This window comes from Styela clava, chromosome 12 (assembly GCF_964204865.1).
Source record: "Styela clava chromosome 12, kaStyClav1.hap1.2, whole genome shotgun sequence".
Lineage (NCBI taxonomy): Eukaryota > Metazoa > Chordata > Ascidiacea > Stolidobranchia > Styelidae > Styela > Styela clava.
The window spans coordinates 2,698,414-2,718,983 of NC_135261.1; the positions used below are offsets into that span (position 1 = coordinate 2,698,414).

Below are 20,570 nucleotides of genomic sequence, written 5' to 3' on the forward strand. Positions count from 1 at the left end.
GACTCATTTTCTCTAGTCCGGCAGATCTAAAACTCGTTAGTTTGGACATGTAATCGAGGGGGCCAATGGGTCTCCGAGTCTACTTTGACATTTCCGAATCGAACCCGTTCACTGGACTGGTTTATAATCAGGCCTATATAAAACCTAGAATAAAAACACCAAAGCAAAATACCGTCATTCGATAGTGGGCGTTATCAATGTATATCAAAATTTAGCCTGATCGCGAGATGTCGCAGGAGACTCGAGAAACAATTAAAATTTAAATACTTTTTTTTATTATCAAAATAATAGCATCTGACGCACCTGTTAATTGACGTTGTTCACTTCGAAGACGACGTCATGTTACGTCGTCGTTACAGATTTGACGCCAGACATTTGCGATGTAGATTTGAAAAAACAGCGATATTTTGTTCGATTGGATCAATATCGGCAAAAATATACACATGAACAGTTTTATGTGGATCTCAAATTCATGGCTTCAAATGTTGGAAATATAATTTAATTAAATTTATTGAAATGACCATTAACGAAAAATATTTTCGTTCGATTTGACAATTCATATTCCCCCATTTGGAACGGCAGCATGGTTTAAAATAGAAAATTGTAAGCAGATAAAAAGAAAAATCATTGTTGCAAGCATGGTTCGAAATAGAAAATTGTAAGCAGATAAAAAGAAAAATCATTGTTGCAAGTATTCCGTTTAATTAACTAAAGTAATTTAAATCAAAGTTAGCCAAATCGGTGTTTTGCCATGACTTTTGCTCGATCAACATTCTAATAGGTCAATTTAATAAAGAATCCGGTCATATGCATAGATAGGATAGGATTTACATATTTATCCAGGGGGAGAAGAAAGTCGATAAGACGGCTTATCCATATGCAGGGATGGCCAATACCGAATAGTTGACTATTTCGAATACATTCGAAATTATTTTTTTCGAATATGAAATTTCGAATACTTCGAAAATAAAATCCACTAATTGAAGCTTATCTAAATGTATGGAGTGATTTCCATACAATAAGCAATGGAATAACTGCTATCTACAAGTTACAACCTAGCTATATTACCAGGCATTTCATTTTTGCAGGTTATTGCAGTATATATTTTATATACCATGAGTCATGTTAACAGAATTAAATTAATACGACAATAGTGGTATCGATGATGGGTTTGAATATTTGCGCAACAAAAAAATAACCCCTAGTAAAACGCCCATACTTTTAAATACCAACCATTATCCAAATTATTTGTCGAAAAGCGGGATAAAGTATGAGGTATTTTTCCGACTTGTGACAATTTTTTCGTGAGTACAAAAATACGAATCAAAAATTAATTATATTTGGGAACTTTACCACACATTTTAAGTCCGCAGATCGCCGTTGTATGTTTGAGTAATAATACTTTTATTTTATCATAAATATGAAAATAGGAATCAAAAACTATTTATAATCGGGTAGTTTACCACACATTGTAAGTCCACAGATCGCCGTTGTATTTTGTAAATACGAAAATAGGAATCAAAAATTAATATTAATCGCGAGTTTGCCACACAATTTATGTCCACAGATTGCCGTGATATTGTGCCGAATATAATTAGTTTTGATTCTTATTTTCGTACTCACGAAAAATTGTCACAAGTCGGAAAAAGAATTTATATTTTATCCCGCTCTTGGGAACTAATTTGTATAATGGTTGCCATTGGTTTGCATTTAAAAGTATGGACTTTTTACTAGGATGATTTTGTGCTGCGCAAAATATTCGAATCCATGACCAATACCACTACTTAAAATGCCTTACCGTGTTAATTTAATTCTATTATCATAACTCAAATGTTGGTAAAACGGGCAGTTTACCACACATTTGAAGGCCACAGATCGCCGTTGCATTTTAGAATTATTATTTTGTAAACACGAATCCGAAATTAATTATAATTGGGCAGTTTACCACGTATTTCATGTCCACAAATACCCGTTGTATTTGGCATTAATACTTTCATTATTTTATCAATATAAAAATAGGAATCAATATTTAATAATATCGGTCTGTTTACTACACATTTTATGTCCACAGATTGTCGATACAACCATGAGTTACGTTGAACAGAATTAAATTAATACGGCATGACATTTTAAATGCTGGTACCAGTCATGGATTGGATTATTTTGCGCAACAAAAAATCATTCTGGTAAAGGATCGATACTTTTAACTATGGTTATCAGAATTATTTGCCAGAAATTATTTTCTAATAAATCGGTTTTTACAACTTGTGATAATTTATTGGATATCGTAACAATTACGGCTATAAAAACCGTATTTCCCGGCTAATAAGTCCACATGGCAAATAGGACGATGTCTATTTTTAGCACTCAAAAATGGGGTTTTTCCATATAGGCCTCCAATAAGACGGGTAGAAAAATTCGCAAATAATTTCATATGTTCAGAACCAAATCATGTTAGTTTGGTAGAATCATACTCACAGAATTAACTATTTTTAACAATTGAGCGGTAAATTTAAGTTGTAAAGCGGCAATCATTTTGGACAACCTATTAACACGAATGTTGAAATAATTTTGGAATGTGATACATTACAAGACTACACTGTACGTCCACAGGTTATTTCACAGCTGTGTTTTCCTGTCCCTGTCGTGTTTTGCTGAATCAGCAAAACGAAAGGGTCACAAATCACTTTATCTTGGTGGCCGTGTTTCTCTTTAAAGTAACGATAACCAGCCTGCGATTAAATATCATGATTGGCAGACCCTAAGACCCAAATATAAGGTTACACAAATCATGCTTGAGAAGACTCATGCGAATAATAAGCAGGCCACATAGAACTTTCTCAATTTTTCGACGTAATGGAAATGAATTTGTAAATTAAAAGCCTCGTACACGAATGTCGGCAATGTCCACCCACGCAAATGTGTCGCAACACTATGCGAGGTACGGTCGCACAGAATATAAACAATCAAAGTGCCGATTTTATTTCATCGTCATAACGTGAGACAGCGTAAAAAGTCGTTTAAGGATTCCCGTAAAACGAAACACCACGTTTACGGCGAAAAGTGGCTACTATTCAAAATTATTCGAAAATCAGCCGAAAAGGTATTCGAATACCTTGATATTCGAATACATTCGAATATTCGATTCGTTTTGGACAACCCTGTCCATATGGCAAACCACGGCCTCTCGTCCGGTTACCGAGATTATGGGATTAGTTAGTTACTTGTTTTTCGAAAGCATGGACTTGATGGTGAAGGAAGCCGTAACCGACCGGCGGTTACGTGAACCACCCTACGGCGGCGAGGAGTCCAGCAATCCTCTCGCACATAACCATCCCGCATGGTATTCGAACCTGCGAACCCATGCAGAGTAATTATTAGAGGTGCGGTGGCAAGCGTATTCCTAACGCTTAGCACGATGAGCCACACCACAGCCGCCGCGCTCAATAATATTTAACGTGCGACTATATACGCTCGAGTTGCGGTGATGCAGAGAGGTGATTTCCCATCCGAAGTTTGAAATTTAGTGGTTTTGTGAAAAATGAGAAAATCAAGACAGAAAAAATGATCTGATCGGCTAGCAAATTAAATGCTTGCGCATAGAATTACATCAATGTAATATATTCCAAATTTGACGCAAATTGGACAACAAACGGCAGAGATATAGATTAAAGTAGAGTGAAATCATCCGAAGTTACCTGCTTAAATATTTATCCCGTCTGCCTGTGGCTGACAACACGACCTCGTCTGGTACCGGCACCAGCCAATGTTAGGTATAAATAGGAGTCAATATTTAATAATATCGGTCAGTTTACTACACATTTTATGTCTACAGATTGTCGATACAACCATGAGTTACGTTGAACAGAATTAAATTAATACGGCATGACATTTTAAATGCCGGTACCAGTCATGGATTGGATTATTTTGCGCAACAAAAAATCAGCCTGGTAAAGGATCGATACTTTTAACTATCGTTATCAGAATTACTTGCCAGAAATTATTTTCTAATAAATCGACTTGTTTTTCCAACTAATAAGTCCACATGGCAAATAGGACGATGTCTATTTTTAGCACTCAAAAAAGGGGTTTTTCCATATAGGCCTCCAATAAGACGGGTAGAAACAATCGCTCATAATTATATATGTTTAGAACCAGATCATGTAAGTTTGGTAGAATCATACTCACTGAATTAACTATTTTTAACAATTGAGCTGTAAATTTAAGTTGTAAAGCGGCAATCATTTTGGACAACCTAATAACCGGAATGTTGAAATAATTTGGAATGTGATAAGTGTACGTCCACGGGTTATTTCACAGCTGTTTTTTCCTGTCCCTGTCGTGTTTTGCTGAATCGGCAAAACGAAAGGGTCACAAATCACTTTATCTTGGTGGCCGTGTTTCTCTTTAAAGTAACGATAACCAGCCTGCGATTAAATATCATGATTGGCAGACCCTAAGACCCAAATATAAGGTTACACAAATCATGCTTGAGAAGACTCGTGCGATTAATAAGCAGGCGGCATCGAAATAAAATAAACATACTTTCTCAATTTTTCGACGTAATGGAAATGAATTTGTAAATTAAAAGCCTCGTACATGAATGTCGGCAATGTCCACTAACGCAAACGTGCAAATGTGTCGCAACACTATGCGACGTACGGTCGCACAGAATATAAACAATCAAAGTGCCGATTCTATTTCATCGTCATTACGTGAGACAGCGTAAAAAGTCGTTTAAAGATTCCCGTAACACGAAACACCACGTTTACAGCGAAAAGTGGCTACTATTCGGAATTATTCGAAAATCAGCCGAAAAGGTATTCGAATACTTTGATATTCGAATACATTCGAATATTTGTTTCGTTTTGGACAACCCTGACCATAACCAACGTGAAGTGAACCACCATACCGCGACAAGGAATCCAGCCATCCTTTGTACGTTCCGACATCTATCCCTGCATAGGATGCGAACCCATGCAGAGTAATCAGAGGTGCGATGAAGGCTCACCGTATTCCCAGCGCTTAGCACGACTGCACGATGATCCACACCGCCGATCTAGATCCCACTAACTAACAACACCCGGTCAGTACAGCACACTATCCAAATTCCAAGAATTTCCCTCCATTTAGCTCAATAAAACAAACACTACATGTGTCTCACAAACGAGGGGTGTCTGGGACCACGACAGATGCTTCATATCACGCCATGCTTGTCTCAATAATAATCTAAATTAATCGCGGCCGTCACATGACCAAAATTGCCGTTTTTTGCTGAAAACTCTCGAATGCTACGGTAAAATTTTTTCCTCCGGTAAATCAAATTATTTTTTCCCAAGGAATTCAATGATGACGTTACTAGATTGCGCTTTTTTGTAGTATTTTGCGCAACTTCATTATACTGTTGTATTATTGATATTGAGGGACAACAATGTCCAGACGTCTCCCGAAGGAGGGGTGTCTGATCATCTGTAAAATGGGTTTCTCTGAAACGGGACGATGTAACCCGATTTGTATAGTGTGCCGTACTGCCAGTTGGCCTTCCTGAGTACCGGTACCGTAAAGGCAGGTAACTTCGGATGGTTTGTAACTTCGGATGAAATTTTCAATCGTTTATATATTGACTAAATTACGTCATATTTTGCTTCTGGCAGTTTCTATCGAGAGTCCTTATATATCTAAATCTGTTATCATATTCAATCGCCTAATCTTATTTATTTTTTGACACAAAAAATCACATTTTAGCCAAAAATTGACACCTTGTTTTTGAGCGGCTAACATAGCGAATTCTGCCGACGCTAACTTCACTAAAAGACCGTCAATCGCTAGAGGGCATACACAATGTACAAGGAAAATTACAGTGATCACGAGATTTTAGCTATAATAACCGTCGGGTTATTGTTTTGTCCAAAAAAAAAAACGGTAAAACTTGAGGGAAATAGTTATATATAATTAGCGTCCGACCCGCTATTAGGACCAAAAGCCTTATGACAAGTATAAATGCATAACGGCCGATTTATTCAATTATTGTAATAAATAAAAATTCAGGATTCGTGCAATCGCAGGTGCAAAGCACAAGAACGTCAATCATCGTCTTAATAAATATCTCCATCCCGGTGTCGATAATAATATCACCGTTCTCTTTAAACTCGAACGATTAATAATATACAAACAGTGATAAGATCAAAGCCAACACATAAGATAAAAATCAGAATAAAATTAATTTGGGTTTTGAAATCAGTCCTTCTTGTCTTCAAGAGCTGTTGCCGATGTAAACGCACGGGTATACCAGATCAATGACATTAAGCATGCTGCTAATGTCATTGACCAGATATATAAAACTTCAATGTCCGCCGACCCGAAAGAATTAACAATCGGAAAAAAATAAAACGGATGTCATAGATGAACGTCAGTGTGCGACACGCAAATCGGATCACGGCATCGTAAGTTCTAAGCAGCGACGTTAGCACGCGTCACTGATCACGCAGACATTTTCTCTCTCACGACGAAGTGACGCAAAGCGAAAAGTGGGCATCCGAAGTTAGAAACATTTGGAATACAGATCTGCAGACAAATAAAGTCAATAATTTGAATGAAAAAAGGTATTGACTGATATGAAACAGAGTTTATCATGAAGAGAAAGACTTCATTGTATTATATTCCAAGTTTGGCTTCAATTGAACAATAAACGGCGGAGAAATTGTTCATAATATAGTGAAATCATCCGAAGTTACCTGCTTTTACGGTACCTTTCTTTAAAAAGGATGTAAACCTTATCCCAAGGGAGAACTGGAAACAAAATAAATTGATAATTACCTTTTTTTGAATTGATCATTGGAAAAATCTACTTACTGACGTTAGTCTAACTCTACCATTTTTTACATCTGACTAATTGGCTTGGCGCGGCGGTGTGGCTCAACGGGCTAAGCGTTAGGAATACGCTCGCCACCGCACCTCTAATTACTCTGCGTGGGTTCGCATCCCATGCAGGGATGGATAGGTACCGGTATGTGCGAGAGGATTGCTGTACTCCTCGCCGTCGTTGGGTGGTTCACGTAACCGCTGGTCGGTTACCGTACGGTTTCCTCCACCACCAAGTCCATGCTTCCGAAAACAAACAATATAACTCGGCAATATATCGGCTTTCCTCTCCCCCGGGATAAATATGTAAATCCTATCCCATCCTACCGGTACCGGTATCCTTTTCAACAATGATCCCAGAGACCACTGTCATGCCAGCCAAATAATATCAAACTTATATTCCCGAATTTCATATTAAAGTGTTTCCTGGTCGAACAAAATGTACTTTCTGCCTTCTACGAAAACTAATACTTTGGGACATCACGCTATCGGAGGATTTATATTCAGATGTTGATTTGGGAATATTACTGCAACTTATTATAATGACATGATATGAAAATATTCAATATTTGAAAAAAAATTTCAATTATGTGAAAATTGAATTTTTCCATTAAAATTAGAATTATTTCGAATCTTTCCGGTCTTGAAGGAAAACATTTGAATATACCATTGGGTAGAGGATTAACATAAGAACATATTCCGACAAAAAAAAATTAGGGTGACTTTCGAACTTTTTGAGGTTCGAAAATCTTTCAAGTATGCGAAAATTGAATTTTTTCATAAAAAATCGAATTATTTTAAATTTTTCCGGTCTCGAGGGCAAAGATTTGAATATACCATTGGATAGGGGACTAACACAAGAACATATTTCAACAAAAAAATTGTGGTGACATCCGAAGAGTTTTCGCACTTTTAGAGGTTCGAAAATGTTCAAGTATGAAAAAATTGAACTTTTTCACAAATATCGAATTATTTCGAATATTTCAGGTATTGGGGGAAAAGATTTGGATATACCATTGAATGGAGGACTAACATAAGAATATATTCCAACAAAAAAATTGTGGTGACATCCGACGAGTTTTCGAACTTTTTGAGGTTCAAAAATGTTCAAGTATGAAAAAATTTAACTTCTCCACAAAATATCGAATTATTTCGAATCTTTCCGGTCTTAGGGGCAAAGATTTGAATATACCATTAGATAGAAGACTAACATAAGAATATATTCCAACAAAAAAATTGTGGTGACATCCCAAGAGTTTTCGAACTTTTTGAGGTTCGAAAATGTTCAAATGCACAAAAATTAAACTTTTTCATAAAAAATCGAATTATTTCGAATCTTTCCGGTGTTGGGGGCAAAGATTTGGATATACCGTTGGATAGAGGACTAACCTAAGAATATATGCCAACAAAAAAATTGTGGTGACATCCGAAGAGTTTTCGAACTTTTTGAGGTTCGAAAATGTTCAAGTAGACGAAAAATTAATTTTTTCAAAAAAATCGAATTATTTCGAATCTTTCCGGTCTCGGGGGCAAAGATTTGAATATACCATTGGATAGAGGACTAACATAAGAATATATTCCAACAAAAAAATTGTGGTGACATCCGAAGAGTCTTCGAACTTTTTGAGGTTCGAAAATGTTCAAATACACAAAAATTGAACTTTTCCAGAAAAAATCGAATTATTTCGAATCTTTCCGGTGTTGGGGGCAAAGATTTGGATATACAATTGGATAGAAGACTAACATCAAAACATATTCCAACGAAAAAAAACGAACTTTTTGAGGTTCGAAAATGTTCAAATACACAAAAATTGAACTTTTTCATAAAAAATCGAATTATTTCGAATCTTTCCGGTCTTGGGGGCAAAGATTTGAATATACCATTAGAGAGAAGACTAATATAGGAACTCATTCAAACAAAAAAATTGTGGTGACATCCAACGAGTTTTCGAACTTTTTGAGGTTCGAAAATGTTCAAGTAGACGAAAATTGAATTTTTTCAAAAAAAAAATCGAATTATTTCGAATCTTTCCGGACTCGGGGGCAAAGATTTGAATATACCATTTGATAGAGAACTAAAATAAGAAAATATTCCAACAAAAAAATTGTGGTGACATCCCACGAGTTTTCGAACTTTTTGAGGTTCGAAAATGTTCAAGTATGAAAAAATTTAACTTTTTCACAAAATATCGAATTATTTCGAATCTTTCCGGTCTCGGGGGCAAATATTTGAATATACCATTGGATAGAGGACTAACATAAAAACATATTCCAACTAAAAAATTGTGGTGATATCCCACGAGTTTTCGAACTTTTTGAGGTTCGAAAATGTTCAAGTATGAAAAAATTTTACTTTTTCACAAAATATCGAATTATTTCGAATCTTTCAGGTCTCGGGGGCAAAGATTTGAATATACCATTGGATAGAAGACTAACATAAAAACATATTCCAACAAAAAAATTGTTGTGACATACGAAGAGTTTTCGAACTTTTTGAGGTTCGAAAATGTTCAAATACACAAAAATTGAACTTTTTCATGAAAAATCGAATTCTTTCGAATCTTTCCGGTCTTGGGGGCAAGGATTTTAATATACCATTGGATAGAAGACTAACATAAAAACATATTCCAACAAAAAAATTGTGGTGACATCCGACGAGTTTTCGAACTTTTTGAGGTTCGAAAATGTTCAAATACACAAAAATTGAACTTTTTCATAAAAAATCGAATTATTTCGAATCTTCCCGGTCTTTGGGGGCAAAGATTTGAATATACCATTGGATAGAAGACTAATATAGGAACTCATTCCAACAAAAAAAATTGTGGTTACATCCGACGAGTTTTCGAACTTTTTGAGGTTCGAAAATGTTCAAGTATGAAAAAATTTAACTTTTTCACAAAAGGAACTTGGATGTTGTGTATTGAACTGCAGGTCCTTTCTCCTTGTTTACTTTCTACTTCGGATCCGTATGTGGTACTCACCACAAGGATGCTTGAACGAGATAGTATTAAAGTGATAAGTAAAAATAACATGATCTCTTTCAACGAAATAGTAAGTATATTTGTGAGCTTTCGTTAGATCATGGTCTAACTTCTTCAAACAATACAAGATATAACTTAATACCAGCAATAATGATTCTTATGTTAGTCTTCTATCTAATGGTATATCCAAATCTTTGCCCCCAACACCGGAAAGATTCGAAATAATTCGATTTTTTATGAAAAAGTTCAATTTTTGTGTATTTGAACATTTTCGAACCTCAAAAAGTTCGAAAACTCGTCGAATCTCACCACAATTTTTTTGTTGGAATATGTTTTTATATTAGTCTTCTATCCAATTGGTTATCCAAATCTTTGCCCCCAACACCGGAAAGATTCGAAATAATTCGATTTTTTATGAAAAAGTTCAATTTTTGTGTATTTGAACATTTTCGAACCTCAAAAAGTTCGAAAACTCTTCGGATGTCAACACAATTTTTTTGTTGGAATATATTCTTATGTTAGTCCTCTATCCAATGGTATATCCAAGTCTTTGCCCCCGAGACCTGAAAGATTCGAAATAATTCGATTTTTTTTGAAAAAATTCAATTTTCGTCTACTTGAACATTTTCGAACTTCAAAAAGTTCGAAAACTCTTGGGATGTCACCACAATTTTTTCGTTGGAATATATTCTTATGTTAGTCTTCTATCCAACTGTATATTCAAATCTTTTCCCCCAACAACGGAAAGATTCGAAATAATTCGATTTTTTATGAAAAAGTTTAATTTTTGTGTATTTGAACATTTTCGAACCTCAAAAAGTTCGAAAACTCGTCGGATGTAACCACAATTTTTTTTGTTGGAATGAGTGCCTATATTAGTTTTCTATCCAATGGTATATTCAAATCTTTGCCCCCAAAGACCGGGAAGATTCGAAATAATTCGATTTTTTATGAAAAAGTTCAATTTTTGTGTATTTGAACATTTTCGAACCTCAAAAAGTTCGAAAACTCGTCGGATGTCACCACAATTTTTTTGTTGGAATATGTTTTTATGTTAGTCTTCTATCCAATGGTATATTAAAATCCTTGCCCCCAAGACCGGAAAGCTTCGAAAGAATTCGATTTTTCATGAAAAAGTTCAATTTTTGTGTATTTGAACATTTTCGAACCTCAAAAAGTTCGAAAACTCTTCAAATGTCAGAACAATTTTTTTGTTGGAATATGTTTTTATGTTAGTCTTCTATCCAATGGTATATTCAAATCTTTGCCCCCGAGACCTGAAAGATTCGAAATAATTCGATATTTTGTGAAAAAGTTAAATTTTTTCATACTTGAACATTTTTGAACCTCAAAAAGTTCGAAAACTCTTCGGATGTCACCACAATTTTTTTGTTGGAATATATTCCTATATTAGTCCTCTATCCAATGGTATATTCAAACCTTTGCCCCCAAGACCGGAAAGGTTCGAAATAATTCGATATTTTGTTAAAAAGTTCAATTCTTTCATACTTGAACATTTCCGAACCTCAAAAAGTTCGAAAACTCTTGGGATGTCACCACAATTTTTTTGTTGCAATATATTCTTATTTTAATCTTCTATCTAATGGTATGTTCAAATCTTTGCCCCCAAGACCGGAAAGATTCGAAATAATTCGATATTTTGTGAAAAAGTTCAATTTTTTCATACTTGAACATTTTCGAACCTCAAAAAGTTCGAAAACTCGTCGGATGTCACCACAATTTTTTTGTTGGAATATGTTCCTATATTAGTCTTCTACCCAATGGTATATTCAAATCTTTGCCCCCAAGACCGAAAAGATTCGAAATAATTCGATTTTTCATGGAAAAGTTCAATTTTTGTGTATTAGAACATTTTCGAACCTCAAAAAGTTCGAAAACTCTTCGGATGTCACAACAATTTTTTTGTTGGAATATATTTTTATGTTAGTCCTCTATCCAATGGTATATTCAAATATCTGCCCCCGAGACCGGAAAGATTCGAAATAATTCGATATTTTGTGAAAAAGTTCAATTTTTTCATACTTGAACATTTTCGAACCTCAAAAAGTTCGAAAACTCTTCGGATGTCACCACAATTTTTTTGTTGGAATATATTCCTATATTAGTCCTCTATCCAATGGTATATTCAAACCTTTGCCCCCAAGACCGGAAAGGTTCGAAATAATTCGATATTTTGTTAAAAAGTTCAATTTTTTCATACTTGAACATTTCCGAACCTCAAAAAGTTCGAAAAATCGTGGGATGTCACCACAATTTTTTTGTTGGAATGAGTTCCTATATTAGCCTTCTATCTAATGGTATATTCAAATCTTTTTCCCCAAATCCGGAAAGATTCGAAATAATTCGATATTTTGTGAAAAAGTTAAATTTTTTCATACTTGAACATTTTCGAACCTCAAAAAGTTCGAAAACTCGTTGGATGTCACCACAATTTTTTTGTTTGAATGAGTTCCTATATTAGTCTTCTATCTAATGGTATATTCAAATCTTTGCCCCCAAGACCGGAAAGATTCGAAATAATTCGATTTTTTATGAAAAAGTTCAATTTTTGTGTATTTGAACATTTTCGAACCTCAAAAAGTTCGAAAACTCGTCGGATGTCACCATTTTTTTTTCGTTGAAACATGTTTTTATGTTAGTCCTCTATCTAATGGTATATTCAAATCTTTGCCTCCGAGACCGGAAAGATTCGAAATAATTCGATATTTTGTGAAAAAGTTAAATTTTTTCATTCTTGAACATTTTCGAACCTCAAAAAGTTCGAAAACTCGTGGGATGTCACCACAATTTTTTTGTTAGAATATGTTTCTATATTAGTCTTCTATCCAATGGTATATTCAAATCTTTGCCCCCAGGACATGAAAAAGTTCATGAAAAAGTTCAATTTTCGTGTATTTGAACATTTTCGAACCTCAAAAAGTTCGAAAACTCGTCGGATGTCACTGCAATTTTTTCGTTGAAATAAGTTCTATTAGTAGTCCTCTATCCAATGGTGTTTTCGAATTTTTTCCCCTGTGACCGAAAAGATTCGAAATAGTTCAATTATTTCGTACAAAATCACGGCCACACTTCTATATGACATTCGGTACATCTCTTTCAAGATTTGGCTGGAATTTTGCTGGCATTGCGGTGGCGTTTCATAGGGCAATGATTTGAACTTACCAAGCTCTTTCCTCCTTTTTAAAATAGCATAAACCCAATGTTCCCTTTGCTTTCGCTCTGTATTATTTGCCAAATAAAGGGCGATTGCCAATCTTTTCTTTTTTGAAAGTGGCATATTTGTAAATTTTGTAGCGGAGTAGGAAGCAGACGAAATTTCTAGCTGAATTTCCCGCGTCAATGTTCCTAAGCAACCGCCTCTGGAGCCCTTGAGTGGTAGGAAAATGACGCGCGCTATGTAAACACCTGCCCCGCCCGACCAGCAGCCGCGCCACGGCGCAACGCGTCCAGTGTAAACGCACCTTTACGTGATCCACCCTACGGCGGCGAGGAGTCCAGCAATCCTCTCGCACATGATCATCCCCGCAAGGGATTCGAACCTGCGATCCCACGAAGGGTAATCAGAGATGCGGTGGCGAGCGTATTCCTAACGATGCGCCACACCGCCGAGCCATTAAAGTGAAAATTATACGCTCACTGTATTTTGATATACTTTTTATGTTTCTTTTCTCTTTTAAGTTTTCTTTGTTTATATATACGTTGTTTTATAAAAAAATAAATTGTAATAGCAAGTTGAGGGTTTTCTTGTTTTTTCAAATTTGTTATACTGTATACATATATTATTTTAGAGGACTTGCATGGGTCACGTGACTTTGTTTACTGGACGGCAAAAAAACAAAAACGTCCATTTGGCTCCTGGCAGATGAAAGTCGGATTATACGTTTCCGTTTTGTTTGACTGTTGAAAATGGTTATTTCGTTTTGTTCCGTTGGCTGTACGTATAGTATAGACAACGAAATGGATCTTCAGTTTTATTCCACTGTTTTCAAAAGATCCGGGACGTCGCGCAATGTAGATATCATCTATTGGCAGGACTGCTTGGTGTCAAGTCCAAAAGTCATCTCGCTTGTGTTTCACTCTTTGCGGACAGCACTTCGTTGATGGTGAGTGATAATGTGCCGTTATCAAGTTCTTTAAATATTCATAAGCTTCCTAATTTCAATGGCAGAATGGAAAGCAGATGACAAACTACTGTTATTGGTAGGCGTAGGCCTACTTGCAGACTTTAATCATCAATTGCCATAAGGTATTGTTTTCCCTGGTTAGCAGGTAATCTATTAGTAGGTGTGAAAAGTTGAATAGATAACTAAAGTTTTTACCGCCAGTGCTCATGCAAAAAATAACCAGAATTCAATTGAATTCGCCATCTAGGAATACGCGCGCCACCGCATCTCTAATCACCCTGGTAGTTTCACAGGTTCCAATTTCATGCAATAGTTATGTGCGAGAGGATTGCAGCTCTCCTCCCATTGAGGGTGGTTCACACGACCGCTGGTTGGTTACGACATCCCCCACCATCAAGTCCATGCTTCTGAAAACAAATACCTGGCTAACTAATCCCGACATAGAATGGTCATCGAACGATGTTGCACCTTGCATGAGAGGTATTAAGAGATTGACACCGATACTGTTATTTATTTTTTATTCTTATTGAATTGGGTGGCAACTGACTCTGATGACCTCCAAAGGTCGTATCGTTGCCTCCCAGTCATGTACCGAAAAATTTTTGTTTATTTGTTATGTATGTATGTATATATTGTTTTCTTGGTTTGACAAAATGAAATAAACTCTCTCTCTCTCTCACACACGTAATATATTTCGTCTGTGGTCACCCTATTCTTCATTTCAGCTTGATTTATGAAGTTGTACAGCTCATGTTGGTTAAAGTTACTTGCTGAATTACTGTTCTAAATTGATTTCGAAAGAAATATGAGCGATTAGGGAAAGGGAAACAAGAGAGAAGTGCAGAAAACGAATTATTGCATGATTGGGTTGCCATTCCCCAAAATCTTGCGTGTCAAAAAATCTTTGCAACTGCATCACTCTCCATGTTTCCATCTACATTATGCTTGTGAATCTCTATTCTCAGTTATGAACTTTATTAAGTCTCGTGACAGGAGTAGCCTGAAAGATGGATACCGTAATTTCTGTATCTCTTTGAAAGATACAAAATATAAATCTAATGTAAAATTGTAGGGAAATTAGTTAATCAGACCTTATCACTAACAATTAGGAAAAAAGTAATATCGAATTAGCTCATTATTTCTGCTAAATCTGAAAAAAAGCAATACCGAAAACAATTTACGTTAAGTACTTAATTGGCCGTCATGAGATCGCGTCAGTTGTAAACAAGCTATCTTGCCCTTAAGCAAAACCAGTCCGCAAAAGCCAATTTTTAATTATCTTGAACACTTATAGCGAACTAGATAATTGGCCACTGACAACTTTCTAAATTGGTTTAGAAGAATTGCGGAGATTTAATTACGGGACCTTTACTTTATTTATTATAAATGATAATACGTAAGAAACCATCCCTTAAGGCATGACATTCGTCTCGACCATTCTATATAAACAGATAAATATTCCTTTATTATTATTCCTTCGCTGGTTTGATCGTGTTATTATATTCTCCTCGTGTCGTCTAATAAAACAAGGAAAATGTTGGTGAATTTGTTACTATTCGTTGTCTGCTGGGTTAAGCTCTGCCCTAACTGAGTCAGAGTGAATTGTGTGCTGGGTTAAACTCTGTTTAACCGAGAGTTTGTGCTATTAACCCTTTCCGCGCGGTAGGCACGTATACGTACCCACGACAAAAGTCGCTAGATTGCGGCGGGTACGTTGATGTACTCTGCTGTTTTATTTAGCAATCGGTCGCAAAATGTTGGTCTAGTTTTTCCGGGTTTTAGTTTATTGATAAGAAGTCTTCTTCGAGATTAACATAAGCGACGGTAAATCTCACTTTCGTTTACGACGGGAATTTTATTTTTGTGTGTTTTTAAAATGTGTTTTTAAAATTTATGCAAATTTCGGTGTTTTTTAGGTGGTAGGTAATAGAAGACATATTATCCCTTCCATCTACCAAAGTATTTTGAGTTAGATCACGAAATTGCTACAGCAATATTATGCTATTGAAGTTTCAACTCCCCCCCAAAAAAATGCCTTTTTTCTATCCGGTTTGTGACTCAGACCACCACTTTTAAAAAACCTTTTTTTTTAATCGCCAATTGCAAGCCCCTAAATAAGCTTTCAAACGAGCCGTCAGTGGGCAGCAGAGGATCATTAGTTTTTCGTTAGTCGATCGATTAGTTGTGGGGGTACAAATGCATAAAATCGGCGTAGCAAATACGATCATTTAATAAAAAAATAAAAATCGCATGGAAAGGGTTAACCAAGCTCTATTTAAGATTGCTTATAATATAACAAGCATCCTATAAATAATGATTGGTGTTCGAGGAGGTATAATTGTTTTAAAAGCTACTCATCAGGAAGGAAACAAGTAGTAACTAGGGCTGGGAAGGGTTAACCGATTTCAGATGGTTAACGGTTATGATTTATTTTAACCGTTAACTGACATCTCAGGTACAAATCATCTTTATACCGTACAATTTCGTCAAATATGATTACGTCATCTCAAATTTATCTCTTGCGGCGTTCAATTCAAAAAAATATTACTAACTGTGTTGGTAAGGACTCAATAAATGTAAAAAAATTATGGAAGTACCAAGGTTGCTGATAATGAAAATTTGCAATGATAAATCCAGAATCAGTTTTTGGTCGATTTCGAAATATATTGTTCACGATTTCATTGCAAAATCGGATATTCGATGTCATACAAGAAGTGTGCAGTTGATGTCGTTTTCTCTATGAAATATATCTCGAAGTAGAATTTGCACATCAAACACTGAAAATTTGTCACATAAATGACGTTTAACAACGGAATCGGGTTTTCTTAAATATTTCCACATACCCGAACCACGCTGCCTATCTTTTGCAGCAAAGGAACCATGAAACTATCTCAAATCGTGAATAAGTTTGAGCGCTACCGGGATAAGAACACGCGAAATTGCTTTATAACCATTGTGACGTAACAAGCTGAAATTATAATTATTACCTCCGGTTAACGATTAAAGTGTCTTCCTTGAAATTCCCAGCCCTATTAGTAATATATAATGATGTGGCATCCAGCACGTACTCTAATCTGACTGTAGGCACACTGCAAGGTTCTATTTTGGCTCCAATATGTTTTTTCAATCATCATTAATGACTTTCCGAATTCTCTTCTCCACTCTGATACTTTTTGCCGATGACTCAACGCCATATCTTCGATCCAAAGACTTGCCTGAGCTTCTGACCAAAGCCAATACTGACTTAAAAAAATATTCAAGCTTGGTTGTCCGCCAATAAACTTACTATTAATGTCGATAAAACGAAATATATGGTATTTAGCACATCGAAACAAAAATCCTCAACATAACAACAAAATCTGGAATTGAATGGCAAAAATATAGAAAGAGTCAACCAAACTCACTTTCTGGGTGTAATGATTGACAATAAACTGTCTTGGAAACAACACACAACCATGGTTCTATTAAAAACAAGGTCGTCTCTTAGTGCTATTACAAAAATAGCCAACAACTTGAATAGTCATAGTCTTGTTGAATACATCTTGTTTAATATCTTTATACCACTTCCTGACAGAAAGTCATATTCGATACTGTGCTTCAACTTATGTTCATCGCCAATCATCCATTCCAATTCAAAGTGTTTGCAATCGTTTTATTAGAAGAGTTTCCCATAAAGGAAACCGAGAAAATATTTATGACCTATTTAAAGAACATAGGCTACTACGAGTGGAGAATCTAGCCAAATTCGAACTTTGTACTATGATGTTCTCTTGCTACATTGGAGAACTTCCATCCAACCTGAGCAGCCTGTTCAAAGCAAATCCAAACAGCAGAAATAAAGAAAAAAAAATTATTCCCTTCATCAGTAAAAGTATTTCACAAGAATCTATTGCAGTATGTAGACCAAAAGCTTGGAATTCCCTACCAAAAGACATTAAAAAATCAAACTTAGTATTTTGTTCCAAACTTAAACAATATATATTATCATCATATTAATAGTATTACGGTTTTGAACATATTACTGTTTCGGAGATTATTTTTTAAGGTGAATTCGACATTGAAAATTGGAGACCATTTGAACTGGAACGTCTATCGATAAACTATAAAGATCACCAGACACTTCAAGATCAGATGGCAATTTAAATAACTTTATAGGCAACTTCAACCCGGATGCAATATAAATAATGGACTATTTAATAACTAGCACACCAGTCTAGTTCTATTATCTTGCTTAATTAGTTAAACAAAGACAAAATAACAGCAAGTTAGGTAAAAGACAGTTGAAATACATTGAAATTTAAATGAAGAAAACAATAGGGACAAGGACAATGGTTTTTGTTAAAAGTAGCATGCGGTTCAATTTCTTCCCATTAAGCTTGCCTAGGACCAAATCAAACATTTCCTCCCCAGGATACCAAAGTATTACAAATTTATTTAAAAAAAATCCTTGACATGATAAAATGTTTTTCTTCATATATTATTATTCTCTACTGCATTGTACTTCTAAACCTTTTTAACCTTCTGGCAAAAGTGAAACCACCACGAGTTTTGTGGAAATGCTTTTTTTTTAAACCCTGATCTTTCCATGCCTGTATTTAGAATTAGAAAACAGAGAGATAAGATGATACATATTTTTATCGCATTTCTCCAAAACTTTTTGCTAGAATAGCCATATTCTACCAAAGACACTATCACCCTTGAGTGGTGCATACCATATAGTATATACACATAAAAAATCGGACACTAACACTTATTCAACCATGAGCATTCCATACCACATTTATATTATGTAGGTTACCATATTTTTATGACTTCAAAGCGGGACGCCTCCAAAGACAACGACCCCGTATCTGTGATTTTTTAACTTTCAGACTTTACATTTTCCGATTTTACAACATCGGCCTACATTTATTTAGCTATTCCGGCTATCTTTATTGGCCATATTGTCATCAAAATTTCATGCGCATATTCTCTGTCCAAATGTCGAGTTCAGTTCGAAAATTAGAAAGGAATTGACGTTAATACCGGTACAAATAATTCGAATTCAGACTAATTAGCATTGGTTTTACATGCGATAGTCTGCTATCAATGTTAGCGGGAAACAAACGCAATAACGCATTCACCTTCAGTGAGTCGGCTAGCGCTGCGCTACACAGAAATATCAGTAACGTGAACATGTTCGTGTATTATGCTGGATGGCTGAACGCAAAAGCGGGACTTTTGGCTGACTTGTCGGGACGGCGGGACAAGACGCTAAAAAGCAGGACTGGTAAGCCTAAAGGTAAGCGTATGGTAAGCCTAATATTATGTGGTACCATCACTCAAGGGTGTTGTATTTATGTCCAAATTTCAGTATTATTTATACATGCAGTTTATTTCGTGTTGTGTTATGTTTTATTTATGGATGTTGTCTTACAAATTCCCTTGTACAAACGGTTTTGTATACCCCACCCTTACCCCTGTTACCACACTCACCCACTCTCCCTGCACAACTCTCTGTATAAGGGAACATATTAGCCTCACGTTTGTGTTTTAGGCCAGTATGGTCCTGTGAAACTACCAGGGTGATCAGATATGCGGACTACTGGTGTTAAAATTTAGTTATCTAGTCAACTTTTCACACTTAGTAATAGATTACCTGCTAACTAGGGAAACAATACCTTATGACAATTGATGATTAATTCCTTACACAAGTCAAGTCTGCAAGTAGGCCTACCAATACCAGTAGTTTGTCATCTATTCTACATTGAAATGAGGGAGCTTATGAATATTTAAAGAACTTGATAACGGCAAATTATCACTCACCATCAACGAAGTGCTGTCCGCAGACAGTGAAACACAAGCGAGGTGACTTCTGCACTTGACACCAAGCAGTCCTGCCAATAGACGATATCCACATTGCGCGACGTTCCGGATCTTTTTGAAACAGTGGAATATGACTAAAGATCCATTTCGTCGTCTATACCAGGGCTTCCCAAACTTTTGAGCTCGCGGCCCCTTTTAATATATTAAAATTTACCGCGGCCCTTGTTCGCGCTAATAATGCTAAAAGCTCGAAATATGCATTTTTGATGTTTTATTGACACAGCTAATTTTCAAATTTTAGTAGGCCTGCTCAATCATTAAGTGCAATGGGTGCAAATACTTTTTGCTGCATAGCAAGTCCAGCCTTGGCTCAATGTTCGTTTATGCAGGCCTAAATGATGAATTACGATAGCATGGTCCCTTTCCGGAATTGTTCACTCTTGTTGATCAAACTTAGCATAAGACAGCGGTTTGTGTGGCGCCAAATTATCATGAAAAAAATTCATGGCGCACCTACACGAAAAATATGCTGCCTGATAATAAAACACAATTTTGTCATCGTCAATATGTACTTATCTTACCTCTGCCTGGTTTTTCTTCAAAATGCTAACAAAATCATTCATGTTCAGCAAATGAATAAACTGCAGCCTGCGAAATTGCAGCATGTAGGATACCCGAAGTAACAGAGCATACACAACATAGAACAGTAAAATGGAATAGATTCGTATAAACATCATTTGCAACAATGGGAAACAATAAAACATTTACCATATTTCGA

General features: G+C 35.7%; 1 protein-coding gene across 1 annotated transcript in view; it reads right to left on the reverse strand.

Annotated features, from left to right (window-relative positions):
- Positions 1-20,570, reverse strand: part of LOC120329605 (uncharacterized) — a 75,929-nt gene that overhangs the window by 3,683 nt on the left and 51,676 nt on the right. The gene's annotated exons all lie outside the window — the stretch shown is intronic.